The 15,767-nt window shown below is 42.5% G+C and overlaps 1 long non-coding RNA gene across 2 annotated transcripts; it reads left to right on the top strand.

Moving 5' to 3' along the window:
• Positions 1-4,002: 4,002 nt before the first annotated feature.
• On the top strand, positions 4,003-14,912 carry LOC116709748 (uncharacterized). 2 transcript variants are annotated; one of them, XR_004336951.1, is made up of 3 exons: positions 4,003-4,149; positions 8,864-8,938; positions 13,394-14,912. It is a non-coding gene; the product is annotated as an uncharacterized LOC116709748 (long non-coding RNA). The 2 variants fall into 2 exon arrangements; XR_004336952.1 differs by lacking the exon at positions 4,003-4,149 and having other exon boundaries at positions 7,301-8,938; positions 12,886-14,912.
• The last annotated feature ends 855 nt before the right edge of the window (positions 14,913-15,767 follow it).

Here is a 15,767-nt window from a genome sequence, read left to right as displayed (position 1 = left end):
GTAATATAACCCAGAAATACTGCAATGGGCTTCACACTATACACTGTAAAACAAAACAATATAAAAAATTTAAAAAATCAGAAGGGCACCTTTTTTTTGTCCAGAGGAAAAAAGATGAATGATTTAAGGTCTAAACCTAAATCCAATTGAGTATTGAGTCCAATAGCCACTCAATACGTTCTCAGAGTTCAGACCTTTGGAGGGCAACCTTACAGTGAAATAAGCCATTCATCATACAGCTTTATTACACCACAGCAACACAGTCCACACCTGCTGGTTAGGATCAAATTAACTGGAATATTGCACAACAGCGTATCATCTGTAAGGACTGATGTTCACCTTGCCCTCCCCTCTGGCTAACAGTGGCAGAATGCAGTGGGTGTTGGTGTGTGGGCCCGGGCGATACCTGGTTCTAAACGGCACACCGAGCCCGACGACGGTGATGGGTATAGACAGGACGATCCACAGGCAGAGGCAGAGGAAGACTGTGGGTGAGCCGATACAGGAATGGAGGACGAGTAGAAGGAATGGTGGCAGAGCAGAGGAGAGAATATGGTGGTAGATGCCTCTCTGTCTGAACTTGCAACACAGCACCTGCCAGTAATGCTATCACCACTTGTGATGCAACATCGCTAACTTGTAGCCAGAAAGAGAACAAAAGTGCCAGTGCGTGCCACTTAGAAACATCAAGTTTGGTACGACTCGTCCCAGTGAGGCATGAGGCCCCCAGGGGGTGGGCCCGATGAGAGAGGGCATCGGGACCAGCCAATAGGAACAGGTGTGCTGGTTAAAAAAAAAAAAATCGAGTTTGTTTGTGTAGTAGCTATATACCTGTTATATACCAGCTATATACCTGTTCTTGTCCCGCTTCTAAAGGACAAGAACAGGTATATAGCTGCTTTCACACATTGAGCCACAACAGCATCCATTGGCACAGAGGCCAAACTGAGAAATGGAGAGCTCCGGCTCCCACATGGGTCCAGCAGGAACCCAGTCAGGGTCAGAAAGCTCCAGGTGTGTGTAACGGACAAATGGGTATTTTTGCCCAACTGCTGCCCCACATTTGAGGTTCTTTCAGGGAACGACCTGCCAGGGGCAATAAATAGCTGAGCCGGACAACTGGCGCCGAACATGTCCGAAGGATCCCATACAGCTTTGTCTTACACATATTGATCATGTCGGCGTGCTAAGAGTGCTAAAAGTTGTGGTTGAAGGCTGGACGAAGCAGAAAATGGTTTTCTAGCAACTTCTGTGTGTTTCACCCGTGACTATAATCCAAACCTGTTGTGATGTCTATCAAGATGGATTTGACAAGGTGGCTCAGGTCCACATGGATGGAAGAACATTAATCCGTTTACTGGAGCCAACTTTAGGAAAAAGGAAAGAAATCAGTTTTATTGGGATTTCTATGGTAGATCGATATAAGATGTAACGTGCTTAGAGCTCAACCATCCCGTTGTAGTTCTGGCTGAATTCTTGGTCTTATAGCCTTATGATACAGCAGCTGAGTGAATATTTCAACAAAATGTTTCACATGAGGAGGTAAGACCCCGACTTAGCACTGATGTTCCCAAGAGCTTGCTTTTTGGGGGGGAAAAAAACAAAAAACATTAGGCACTGAAAAATTCAAGATGGCCGCCATGATCAACTTGCCGATATTTATTACAGGTGAATACTTGTAGTGTCAAGTCATACATAACTGGACTTGTAGATTTCATATTTAGTGGTCATTTTTGGATTTTTCGAGATTGCCACCGTGGTTTGTCATGGAAAATTTATTTTTGCACTAAAATTGACAGCAGTTATTGCTAGTAGCGGGTACAGCTAACAAAAACGTTAGGCTCACTAAGCACTAATTCAACAGGAAAGAATCTTAGCAATGCTAACACTTAACTGCTTAAATGAGTAGAAGCTAATGGTAAACATCTAAACACAAACAAATAAACTGCAAAACACATAAAACAATAGTTGAAGTTGACTATTAAGATGGCCGTCTCTCAGGCTGTGATATGCATCTTCATCTCCTTTAATATGACGACTGGTGTGAGACTCGCAAACAGCAAAGTCCTCAGTTTCTGATTTTGCTACGAATTGTTATTTTAAAGTTGTATGAATAACATGATAAAAGTCGAAAACATATAATGTGACATAAAGTCCATCCATGTCATGAGAATGGGTACCATTTTGTGACAATAATTGGCTTAAAGAGGCAGTACTATGTGTTTCACAGCACAATCGAGTAACTATGTTATCATTTTTATCAAAATGCTTTATATATCAAACATGACAGAAGAAATGTGACGTTTTAAATGAATGTTTTGAAATCGGTTCTCTGTCTCTTTAAAAACTCCTGCTCTTTCTGAGACTCCGCCCCCAGGAAGTCATCACAACTCATCTGTTAACCCTTTAGCAATTTTTTGTTACCAGCGATGTACTGAGAAGTAGCTCATAAAATGCAAAGTGTAAACCTAACTTCTCGTGGTTTTATTTGGTTCAATCCAAAATCGTGGAGTGAACAACTTTACATCTCCACCAGAGGTGGGCAGTTTTGTTTCAGTAAGTTTTTAGTTGTGCTGAACGCCTAGATATTTGTTGTGTCGTTTATCATTACCTTAGGAACAATTCTTACCATGATACGAATTTTGATTTATCACGAAAACCAATAAATTAAATTTAATGATGAAATGAAAACCCTCCCGAAACCGGCTGCACTGCGGAGTTTGTTGCTTTTGCTGCTTTTTTACCGTTGTTGGTTCAATCAGAGGATCAACAAATATCAGTATAAAAGTCAAAAATATGACTAAAAGCAGTTGCTGTGTGCAAATTACTGATAAGAATCACACTTTTTTTTTTTAAGTCACTTGTGTCCTGAAGTAACCTATTTCCAGATGCGGATCTGTGTTTGTGGGTCTGCAATTCCTTAGGAAGGATTGAAAATACGTTTTTGCCGTCACTTTCACTAAAATACCACAGAATATCACAATGAAATTTTAGGTTTATTTGACCCACACCTGTTGTGTCGTAGTATTTCTGTTTTCAGAAGACGGATCGAAGTGTCTCCTCAAAGGCCTGGGATATTGTTTTATGACCTAAATAAAGCCTCAGACTTTTCCACAGCTTCGTTCCTGACCTGTCTGTTGGACTCCTGGTCTTCTGGTAAAAGTACAGAGTGTGTTCATCTGAGGACGGTTTCCCAAGCATACTTAATATTTGAATTTATAATGAATTACATGCTACCAGCAATTCCAGTTCCTTCATTGTTTCCTGGCACACGTGTCTAATCTTTACAAGGCGGTCGGGGCCTGTCTCGACAGAATTTAGCGCATTTGCAACTCGCCTGGTTATTTGCGAAGGAAAACAGCAAATAGAAGTCTTTATGTCCAGACAAAAAGTTGTCCGTATCACTTTTTCAAAAGAAGGGAATCAAAAATAAATCATCAAGCGAAAGAGACAAACACACCCATCGCAAAGCAAACAGTTAGTCCAATACTTTAAAAAAAAGAGAGAGCTACATGCTACAGTTGGCAAAGCTCTTGCTATTAAGTTGTTTGACACTTTCAAACAGCACATAGATTTATACGTGTAGCTCCTTAGAAAGGCGTGAAAGGTTGAGACGTTGCTCGTGCCAGACTTTTGATGTGCGGCAGTCCATCTTGGAAGTCAAAATAACTCAAAATAAATCACTTATCCGGGAATTATAACTGGATTCTGTTTGAATTCTTCCATTGTTGCTGTTGTTGTTGTTTTAAATCTCAAATCATCTAAATGTGAAAACTATGTAAGTAAACTATAACAATGAAACCCAACACTTCCAAAGGTAGTGAGTGGCTTCTCTGAGAATTTCATATAAAAGGAGATGCTTGAGAGGAACCCGGGGATGAATGTGTAATGAGCTCAAAATAACCTAAACCCTTTTTTCTCTCTCTCTTTCTCTCATTTTTCTCCCTCCTCTCTGTGTCCTCCCTCCTCCCCTCTCTGTCCTGTTTTTCTTTTTTTCTCCTCTTTTGGGAAACATGCCTTTCCCAGCTGCACAGCCCCCACAGCGCGAGGCCAGGCCAGGAGCACAGCTGGCCAGACTTGGTGGAGCCAGTCGACAGGCGCATGGAGCGCAGCCCGCCCAGGGCCCGCTTCCTCCGCAAACATGCCCAGGTGTGGGGCCTCTGAGCTGGGCTTCTGATCTCCACCAAACAACACTGTGTGTGTCGGCGTGTGTGTGTGTGTGTGTGTGTGTGTGTGTGGAGAGGGATGAGGGATCAAGAAGGCAAAGATGGGGGAGCTGGAGTGGGGTTGTCATGGGGTTGGGGGGGTGGAGGGGTTGTCCCTGCTGAAGCTGTGTCAACATTGTGTGCTAATATGTGTGATTCTGTGCATCTGTATCTGCATGTGTTTGTGTTTCGGGAAGCGAGGGGTCACCCCTGGGTGAGGGGGAGGGTGGGCAACAACAATTACTGCGGCGTTGTAGCTAAATTGTGTCTGAATTGTGGGTGCCTGGCCACAGGCGGCCGGCCGGTGCCAGCCGGAGAGAGGAACGCGCGGAGCGGGGGACGTAATTGCTCATTTGAAAGATGCAACACGGCTCGTTAGCATATAATGAAACATAAACGATCACCTGCAGGACGAGCGGGTGCTCCGAGACTCCAAATATTGCCACTCTGCTGGCTGTTTACCACACTGGCCGGAGAGCGAAGCGCCCAAACTAGTTGTGCGAACAAACAATTGCAAGCTATTTTTCTTTGTCATCTCCTGCAGCTTCATTAAAACAGGCCTTTTTCACGTCCGCATGCTCTCTGCGTCCAGGTTTACCTGCCGAGCTGTCCTCTTAACACACTTAAACAGAAACACACTCCAGCTCGGGCCACAGAGATCGCCTGCGTAGCATTCCCATAATTCACTTCATAAATCAGAGCACAAATGTACGCTTAAACGATTTCAGCTTTCACTGTAGCAGTAAGATTACATGTGGCTGATTTGAACTGAACTGCACCCCTCCGACTCCCCGCCCCTTCCCCCCTTCACTTATTTAACTGTGTTACGGCCGGCGGTGACCTCACTGTGGCCTGGTTGACATCCAAGTCAAGCGTTTAACTTTATAACCAGATTCCAGCACGCATGCACACCTTCAGATGGACGCACGCGCGGCTCCCGGATGAAACGCGGCCTAACGGGAGGCATGTGAGCCGGGGGTCAGATCCGATAAGGCGAGGCCAGACGGCCTCAGATAAGCTCTTTGAATGGCTCTATCTGCAGCGTCGGGGAGATGTCCCCCTGCCCACCCCCCCTACAGCCGTTTCACATGACGACGGCTAGCCAAGCGGCCCGCTGCTGGCCTGTTGGTGTCCAGGCCCTGCTTGTAATTAACTGGGGGGAGCCCAGGGCCGTCTGACTGACTGCCTTGTCTTCAGCACCCTCACCCTCCTCCGCCTCTCCTCCCTAGCCCTCACTCAGGATTGCTCATGCATGCATGCTAGCTGACACTCAAGTAAATACACACATAGACAGAGAGACGCCTATCTGTTTTGGCCCCTGAGAGGATCTCACACGGTGTAGGTGGCCCCCTTGTGGAGCAAAATCCAGTTTGTTGGAAAACGGTTTGTGAATCCCTTTTTATTTATTTATTTATTTATTTATTTATTTTTTTGCAATTGTCCGTTTTAAAAACTGTTCTCAGGTTAAAGTGGCTGAATTGTCGCTGCTTTTTGTTTATTTCAAAAGGGACGATGCACGTCGCATGATATGCCAGAGTTAGCCATGAAGGCCAGTTTCCATCTATAGTCCCTCCAGGTGCAATTAATGTGAATACAAGCTGTTACAGTGTAATACAGACAACTTAACAAGTCTCTTTCAGAACAAAAATAGATACTGCTACTAGTAATGATAGTAGTAAAGCATAGCAAGTTACAAAATTAAAAAGAAAAAACTCATACAAAAGTTATTATATGCAAAAAAAGAGAATAAGAAAAAGATATAGTACAAATATCTTAATATCTGTTAATATCCATGTATGCAAATTCATAGGAAACATTTTATGTAGTTATTTATAAAAGGGAACTGCACATTAATTATGCCAAGGAGTTTCGCTCATTGTGTAAAGGTGCCAGATTTAGACATAAATGCACATTTCCACGTACGGCCCCCGGCGTGTCGACCGAATAAAACAAAAGTAGAAAACTGAACTTAATGATTAGTTCAAAACAAGATGCAAGACAGTCAGTCTGCCTCTTGTACACAGATTTTGAAAATTGCTTGTAAAATCTGATGCTCCTCAACTCTGTTGGTACAGTTTTCTAAGTGTTAGGAGAATGCTGACTGCATTTTATTTTGCATGGAGGATTTTACAGACCCCTCTGGTTATAGTGCTCATCTTGGTCAAGGAAATTCTTCAGTAGAGGAGGTTATATAAATTGGTGAAATATCTTAAAACTAGATCTTCTTTTCCTAGATTAAGAAAAATATGTAATGCTAAAATGTTGCAGTAATGTTATGACTTTGACTATTTAATTTATTTATTTATTTTTGCTTTTAGAGTTTTTCTACTAATCGCAGTTGTAGAAAATTGCACAATAATTGACATGGAAAAAAAAATATGGCGTTTATTTTAGTCAGCAACGCAGTTCCTTTTGTATATTAATTTAATCGAATCCAATTCTATTCTACTTGTGAATCTACTGCTGCACAATTTTTTTTTTTCTATTGACATCTTTTACTTGAAACTGTAACACTTGGATGTGGGTCTCTATATCTAGAACTAGGAAGGAAAACGCAGACGATGTGATCAGGGTTGAGTTGTAAGCATATGCTGCGTAATCAGGCAGAGATCCCAATAGTTGCATCAGTATGAGTGTTAATGTGCGACAACAATAAATACATCTGATAAGTAACATGAGGAAGTTAAACTTCCCAAAGGTCAATAACACGTAAAGTAAAAATCAAAGGACCAAATGTAGAACCCTGACGTACACCAACAGCACCATTACCTATCATTTTTACAATGATTGAAATCTGATATCAGACTACAGACAAAATAACTCAAACATTTACTGTAAAAATGAGACATTTATTAGAAATGTTGCTCTCCTGTGAGTCTTTGACCAAATATTTAGTTCCATAGCCGCTGCTTCTGAGAATTGCTTCAGATCTATTTTTGCGTGGAGGCGACCAACGTTAAGGTTTTCCAACGCAGGACAGATTAGATTCTATGACTGCTCTCCTTTTCTTGAGTTTTGCTGAGAACGCCTAAGGTTAAAGTCTGGGCACCGTGCCGGCTTCTCCACAAGGTTAATGTTGGTGTGGAACAAGGAAGCATCTTAAGTACTGGTGTGCTTGGGGTTGTTGTCTTGTTGGAACATCAATTTCAAGGGCCATTTTCCTCTTTGGCTTCAGGGCAACAGGGCTCTCTTTAAGTGTTTTGTTGTTTTCAGAACTGATGCATGATCTCTGTTATGCAGTAAATAGAACTGACAGCAGAATGAGAAACAGGTATTCATATGGTTTGTGATTTTGGACTCTGTTCATCGTGGGTGCCGTTTTGCAAGGAGGTAATATTTCTATACCTTTCCCGGATAATGTTTTCTGTTCAGCCTTTGTTTCGTCACAGAGTGGTAATTAGTTTGGTCAGACTGAGAAAGGAACGGTGGAGGTTAAAACAGAAAGAGGAAGGATAGACCATGGTGAGAAGGTGAACCTTACCAATAGATGTTTAAGTAAACTGCAAAATGCAACATTTAAGAAAAGAAAAATCTCTTTTGTACCAAAACCTGATTTCTTTCAGTTAGCTGACTAGTCTCTCCATAAAGAGTTGGGGACAGTGAGATTATCATTCATCTATGTATCCACATTACCACTTCTAAAGGACAAGGCATTATAAAACCTTATGAGAGTCATAGGAACTTGTAGTGTGTTTTCATCCTACAGTGAAAATCTTCCCCTGGACATCCTGCTGATCAGACCCTTGCAATCCAACACAAGTCTGTCAATTGTCTTCGCCACGACAGACTGCCTGGTCTGTCTTGGTGAAGAAAAAGCAGTTCCAATAAAAAAGCAAAACTCTTGATGTGCCAGTTAATCTGTAACCCAACCTTCAGTATGGCCAAAATAACAAGCTCTCGCTTCCTCTGTAGGACTCAGCTTTAGAGACTGGCTGAGACGTTCTGTCACCTGCTGCTTCTCCGCGTTGGTTGGTGTGATTCAGGCATCTAACTTGGTCAGCACATCCAAATAGAAGAAGTTTCCAGAATAGACCCAGAACTCACAGGGCAACTACAGCTACAACAACAAATCTCTTTTGGCCAAGGACTTCCTTCAAATAGCCCAGAGTGAGCTAGAGTGACAATGAGGATGAAGGATGCATGGAAGGAAAGACTTACACTAATTGTTATTTAAATAATTAAATTATTATTATTGCTGCTTCTGCTGGCTTTCAGCAGCATATATTGGTATTTGCATTCAGTGCTGACCCTTCTCTGAGGAACCACAACACTTTAGACCAAAGCAAGAAGCCGTAATTTGCTCTACACTCTCACTACTGAAAGCAGGTGTTTAGGGTCCCAATTACCCTAAATACCTGGACCAACTGTACTGAAAGGGCAAAATGGCAAACTGTGGAGCAAACGTGGAACAAAAATCACTGTAATTACACAAACGGCCTGCTCCCAAACGTCCCCAAATGTTGTTTGCTTGGGGAAAATGTTACTTTGTGTGCCCCGATTTATACAAGTAATAAAAAGTAAAAAGGGAGCGAGATTATGCCGCAGGTTGTGAAGATTTTCAGACAGTTTTATGAGCTGCGGGGAGATAAACTGCAACAGCACTGGATAAATGTGATTTACTCTCCGTGCTTTATTTTCCTTTTGGCTCTTTTTTTCAGGTATCAAAAAGCTCAAATGAAACTAAGGACGTGCGACGGAGGAGACCTATGAAAGTTCACAGAAATGCAGAAAAGGTAAAGATAGTGATGGGTGCAATCGGCTGTGTGATTATTTACCAGTGATTTAAACATGAGAGACAAATCACTTCACCTCCTCTGTCAGTCTCAGTCCAATACTTAAAGTTAATAAGATCAAATTATTTATAGGCTTGAAAACGTCTAGCTGCAGGATAGCCTCAATACTCTTCATTGACAGAGAATAAACTGTTTGGAAAGCTACTTCAATCTAGGCTAATCTTATCTTATTTACTCTGTTTTGATATCACTCTTTGATAATCTAACATTTTTTGGTATGCTTTGCTTTGAATATCATACAATTTAGTACATGACACAGACCAACACGAAGCTGCTGCAGCCAGTTCAGTCTCACTGAACTGTGTTTTCCCCGTGAATGTCATTGTAACAAAGAGACTTAAATCATCTGGGAAAACTTTAATTTGTCGGATTAACAAATAATGTGAATGGTCTAAAATACAATTTTGCAAGCAGTCTCTGATTGTTCAAAATGTGAGCACAGCTCACTACCTCAGCAACAGACCATGTTTGACTGTCAATACAAAGGTTTTATTTCTGAGAAGCCGTGTTGGTTTCAGACTAACCAACACTAGCCGTGTCCACAGATTATTTTTCTAAAAGGGATTAAATGTTTTCCGTCAGATGTGAGAAAGGCCTTCAATGTTCACTTCGGAACTCCTCGCTTCGCCTTGTTCTTTATTGTTGAATCCTGAGCACCGATGTTAACGAAGGAAGTGAAGTCTGCTGAGTCTGTGTGAGTATTTGCTGAGCTCTTGCAGTAATTTTGGAAGTCTGGCCACACGCATGGAGGTTCCCTATTGTTCCATGTGTTCTCCATTCGTAAATAATGGCTACCGCTGAAGTTTGCTGGTGCCCCAAAGTCGCAGGAATGTCTTTGTAACTTTTAATAGACTGATAGACGCCATTGACTTCTCATTTTTGCTTGAATTTCTTAAAATAAGGGCATGAAACATTTTGGCCTACTTCATGTTGTCAGAGAGGTTCTATTGAAGTTTGGCGAGATGCAGATACTAAAAACAAGCCAAATTAAACAGATTTGGTTTGGATAACTTAATTCCAGCACTCCAATATCTTTGTCCAATGTAGAAATCAAACTGACGATCTGAAACATTTAGGGATGATAAGAAAAAAGCAAAAACAAAAGAGGGTTCCGACACTTTCTCCTGCCACTTTTAAGTGTTTGGCTCAAACAGACGAGAAGGAATTGGGTTTTAAAGTGCTTGTTTGGATGACTGTTTCATTTAGTCCCGCAAACCTCCTGCTGTAAAAATCGGGTAATACTTTATAAATCCCAAATCAGCCTGGCGGCGCTCATGCTGCCGAGCAGAGAACCCTGGATCTGCTCGTGTAATCTCTTGACGACAGCTTGGTCAGAGGTCTGCTCCACGTTCCAGTGGTGCTCCCCTCCCACGGTGCCGAGGTTAAAGCCCAGTTAACCTCATGCGTCCGACGGCATTCCAGGGACCGTCAGCTGTTTTTCCCCGCGGCGTCCCGTCGAGCGCCCCGTGCCGCATTTGAGACAGACGAGACGGAGGGGGGTTAAGGGGCAAGCCCGTCGAGATGTTTCAACAACCATTTAGTCAAAGCCTGTACTCATGTAGCGTCTAAGATGGCTGCCGTAACTGGAAAACGCACCAGGAGTGAGGAGAGCTGTGTTTTGGAGGATCAGCTGGGATTTGTGTGTGTGTGGGACTGTGCAAATAGGTGTTACAGTTACGGTGTTTGTGTCCACTAAAAACAAGGACTCACTCATCTGTTCACACAGAGAGCTAAGCAGAAGTAAAAAAGGCCTCTTTTTAATTCACGGCTAAATGACACACAGGCAAATAGACATACTTAGTGACCACCAGTCCAGTTTTTTCCCCCCATTCGCTTCACCTGTTTATTCAGAGGCTGTTTGAACAGCTTAGACTTTAGCATGTTATGCTATCGAGTTTGGAAATGGATGCGGGCCTCCCCTTTTTGGGCTCCCGACGCTACCTTGGGTTTGGATGTGTGCGACTTGCTCAAAAAACTTTGTTTCTCCCTCCAAAATAGCTCTCTCTCTCTGTCTCTCTGCTCCAACAAAATACAATAAGGAATCTGGTTTTAAGTGCATGTTTGTGGTCTGCATTGCTTACTATATATGGGCCCAGCCTCTAAGTTCAACGTCTAATTATGTGTTGAGCGCTGATGGGAAAAGGGCCGCGCAGACACACACGCGCGCGCGTTCAGCAGGAATCTGTAATTGTGTGAATGGATCCCGGAGTGGATGTGAAAGTTTGGGATGCAGGGTGCAATTGAAGGAATGCCCTGGTGCCAGTGAGACTCGGGAGCAGGACGGCAGACGAGCTGCGGTCGAGCTAAATGAGGAGAGGCGGCTGAGTTTATGACGCAGAGCTGCGCTGCTCTCTGTTCTACGGTGGGCATCGTCCATGTCTTGAGCGGCGCCTACAGTTGAACCAAGATATTTACATATGCTAATTAAAAAAAAGACAAGCTGTTTTTTGGGGGGGTTTTTTATGACGTTCTGACACTAAACCAAACTTTTCCTGGCTTGTGTCGGTTAGGATTACAAAAGCAGGAAACGTCAGAATAAGAGAAAATTTTGTTTTAAAAAATGTAATGAAATTCAGAAGGTTAGGTTGATTTCCTCAGTAACTGGGTAGGATTACAACTGTGGGTGTTTTCACGCCTGATAGTCCAGTAGACTCGGTTCGATTAGGGACTCAGATTGCAACATTTGCTACATTTTCACTTAGTGAGGTTCGCTTCCAGGCCACACTGTGTCAAATAAACTAAACCCTTTGACAAAAACCTGTTCCCTCTCTCCCCTGTGGTGGCGCTGCACTGAGAACTACTGAAGGAAACGACACAAAAACCTCAGAAGAAGACACTGAGCGCAACTTCCTGACGGAAACACAAAGATTTTAGCGGCTGTAGTGTTTCTCTTTTGTGTTTGGTGAAAGACCACGAGCCATTTCTCCCGCTAGCGCTGGACATGCGCATTTGTTTTGGTTGTATTTACCCAAACAAATCCAGGAAGTGGCGCTTTACTCCACTTCCTGCTTTTGGAGTTTTTGCCAGGCCGCTTGGTGTTTACATATGCATTCGAACTACATCAGAGTTCACTTCCACCGAACGAAGACATTGGTTTCAAGGCGGAGTTTTGGTTGCGCATTCACGACTCTCCAAATGAACTGGACTTTCTTCTCAAACCATCCATCCATTAATTTTCTGTACTAAAATTAATGCTGGTGTCTGTCTCCAGCCGAGAGGCGGGGTTCACCCTGGACTGGTCGCCAGTCCGACGTAGCTCAGACAAACTGGAGGTCAGTTAATGGGAACTAAAAAATTAAAAATGACATAAAATGTCTTAAAAACCTGGCTTTTATTTAAATAAGTCCGTCTGTGAGTTGACCTAAGTTCAAAGTCGAAATTAATAGAAGCCGCAAAACAAACTTGTCAAAAAAGATGGCAGTTCTTGGGTGAGCTAACATCACTGTCAATGTTGGACACAGAAGGAGTGCATTGTAAAAAAAAAAAAATAAGGTTTTCCAAAAATCATAAAATTTGATTAATCGATAAAATTGATGTATCGCAATGCCCTACTATGACGTCATCATCTGGGATTTTCTGAATTATTTTAAGGCATGCCCATAAAAGTACATTTAAACTTTTAGCTTTGAAAAAAATAAATAAGATATTCTGTCTCACAATTCTGGTATTTAACAAGTAGAAATGACCTTGACAATCCAAACTGACCTAAACTAGGAAAAGTTTAGGCTGATTTGGTGTCAGATGGAGAGAAAAAATTAAAAGTTGTGTGTCCTTTCATACAGCGTACGCTAATGTGTGGCTCCAGCTGTGCATACAAATGCAAAAAGGAAGGTAAAGGAAAGGTGAACATGGAAAAGGGTAGTTTTTCCTTTTTTTTTCTTTAACAGTTTCCATTTTAAACAGGCAGAGTGGGGAGGCCATTAAAAGACGTAAGGCTGTTCGGCGGGCTCATCGGCGTCCGTCTGTCGCTGGCCGGCCTGCTCTGGGGGTCCGGGCGGAGGGGTTTTGTGGCTGCGGTGCTGCCTGAGGCCTGGCTGGGCTGATTTACAGGCGGCGTGGGGACATGTGTTGGGGATACTCCCAACGCAGCCTGGTGGGGGCCAAAGCACCCGCTCTGCTGCTGCCGGAACATCTGGAGTCTAGACTCAGTGGCTCTGCTGAGCGCCTCGCTCCCTTCCTTCTCCCACATCCATCCATCTATCCATCCCTCTCTGCCTCAGCTACTCGCCCCCTCCAAAGCCTCTGAAACTCAGCTTTCAGTCACAGTGTTTGTGTAGCAGTTTGGAGTGGGTGGGGGCCGGGGGTACAGAGAAATAACATTTTTAAAAAATCTTTGACATTTTCACGTCACTTGCCTTTTCTAACCCCTCTGTGTCGTTCTCCCCTTTTTGTCAGTCTTGTCCAAACTCCAGCACATCTGATGGAGGACACAACAGCCAGAAAAACAAAACAGGAGAGCGGATCATGAAGCACATGTGGAAGATATCATAGAGAGGATTGTTATTCCCTTCGCTCTAAAGGCCGGAGCCAAGTGTTCACAGAGGGACCCCTCCAGTGGTCTTTCAACCGATTGGCTCCCAAGCCGAAGAGCGGTCACATAAACACATTGGCTCTGACATACATATTAAACAGCTGCAATAAACACGATACCTCCCTCCCCCCCCAGGGGCTCCAACACACGCCGCCTTGTTTTAAAGGTGGCTCCTGTTGGGTTCTGTCAGGACAAATGTTCCTTATTCTGTTGATGACCTGGTACGAGGCTCCAGCTCTCTGTCCTCCCTTCCTTTACCTTCCTGCTTTAAATATAAACACCCACTTCTCTTCCTCACCGTCCATCAGTCCTTATTTGGCCTCACACTCAAACACAAATACAGCTCCTTAAAAGTACAAAAAGCAGAGGATGCTTGCGAGATTTATAAAATCTAGTTCCCCTTTTTCTATGTTCAGCATGTACAAATGTAATGTGCAAACACAGAACCCTTTATATTTTTATAGTTATTCACCTACGTCAATCTTTTCAGGATTTACTCTACCCTAAGTATTCACTCCTAGTGGACTTTCTTCTTCATCAGTGTATTTGATTGGGATTGACAAAAATCAGATGTGGGTAGAGAAAGCAAAAATTGTACCAGTGTAAGAACAGCACAACCTCAACATATTTTTATTCACGTAAATGCAAAACTTTCCAAGAAATTACTCAAGTAAGAGTAGAAAGGTATTGAATATCAAGTCCTGAATATCAAAAAATTACATGAGCAGACAGACCAAAATATAAAGTTAGTGGATATTTTGGTATTTTTAAATACAAAATAACAGAATCGAGCAAAAGTATAAAAAAAAAAATCCAAATCATTTTCTTTCAGGGTGAAACATTTGAAATGTTAACAAAAACTGCAACTGAAAACTGAAGCTGAATTTTTGTTTGCAACAAACTTGTTCTCCATTCGGTGAAGTCGCTCACAGTGCACAGAGTATCCAGGAATTTTATTCAAGTAAGAGTGGCAATACTTCATTTTAAAAAAATGACTCAAATAAAAGTAAAAAGTACAGCATGGTAAAAATACTCATAAAAGGACATTTTTTCCCTTAAAAATTGCAAAAGTAAATATAACTGAGTTAGTTAGTACCCAGTGAAGTATGGTGTATAACAATGACATGGAAGGAAAACAATATGTATCTTCACATTTGTTTTTTTTTCATATACAAAGTGTAGATTGCATTTTCAATACTTTGTAGTACCATTTTTTTCTGCAAACAGAGATCCACGCAGTCCTCCTTTGGAGTATAGTCTTCATAAGGGTTAGCACATGTAAGTCCTAAAATGTTTGCCCATTCTTTACAAAGTAGCAGAAGATCAGTCACACTGGAGGAAGACTGTCAGTGATAAACACTTTTTTTTCATATAACAAGTTAATTTTGGTCTCATTTCATGAGAATTCAGTACAAGGGGTTGAATCCAGATGCACACCACACTTTCCAGATTGTTTTCATTAAAAAATGCATTCAAAACTTTGCATCATACTACTTATTTGTAACAGTTATGTGCTAGTTTGTGTTTCATCACTTACATGAAACTCTAGCAGATCATACTAATGGGTTTTACTATAAAAACGTTCAAGCGATTTGAATGCCTTTGCGTCGTTTGGGGAGACTTAAGGGACAATTAGGAGCTAGCTGTGATTGTTATGCAAATTATAAGATAGTTCCTGACGGTGTCTGTTTTAAATTTCAGGCCTGGCTCTCCAGTAAACAGCATAAATCAGGGTTTCCCTTTGGCACAGGAGCGTTTTCCCTCTCAAGCAGTGGAAAACTTGTGACAGAATCGACCTCTTTCGGAGAGGCAGGCGTCACAGGCGCTCACGGCGAGGAAACTTTACGTTGCTTTACGTGAGCATCTCTGTTGCTGTTGTTGTTTTCGTTCTTCACTGCGTTACGACATTCACGCCACGTCCTACCCTGCATGGGGGGAAACCCTGTTAAATTATGCATTACTGGTAAACAGGTCGTAGGCATGCTAAGTGATATTCGCCACAGAGCTGCGGCCTGATTACCCCTCTCCTCTTCCCCGAAATGGAACAAACTGTACAGCCACTTTAGTAGAAAACAAGGCAATCCTCATTTAAGTGAGGCGTCGAGAGAAGGAGCGACTGCTGATTGCATCTGGGCAGCGCTGGTTGGTGTTTGCCTTTTCTGGAAGCCATTAGGAGAAATGGTTCCCCTGCTCTCTCCTCTCCATTCTCACGTTTCACTCTTCTGGTTGAACTTTTGC

Source organism: Xiphophorus hellerii, chromosome 20 (genome assembly GCF_003331165.1).
Source record: "Xiphophorus hellerii strain 12219 chromosome 20, Xiphophorus_hellerii-4.1, whole genome shotgun sequence".
Classification (NCBI taxonomy): Eukaryota; Metazoa; Chordata; class Actinopteri; order Cyprinodontiformes; family Poeciliidae; genus Xiphophorus; species Xiphophorus hellerii.
This window is presented reverse-complemented; position numbering and strand designations above follow the sequence as displayed.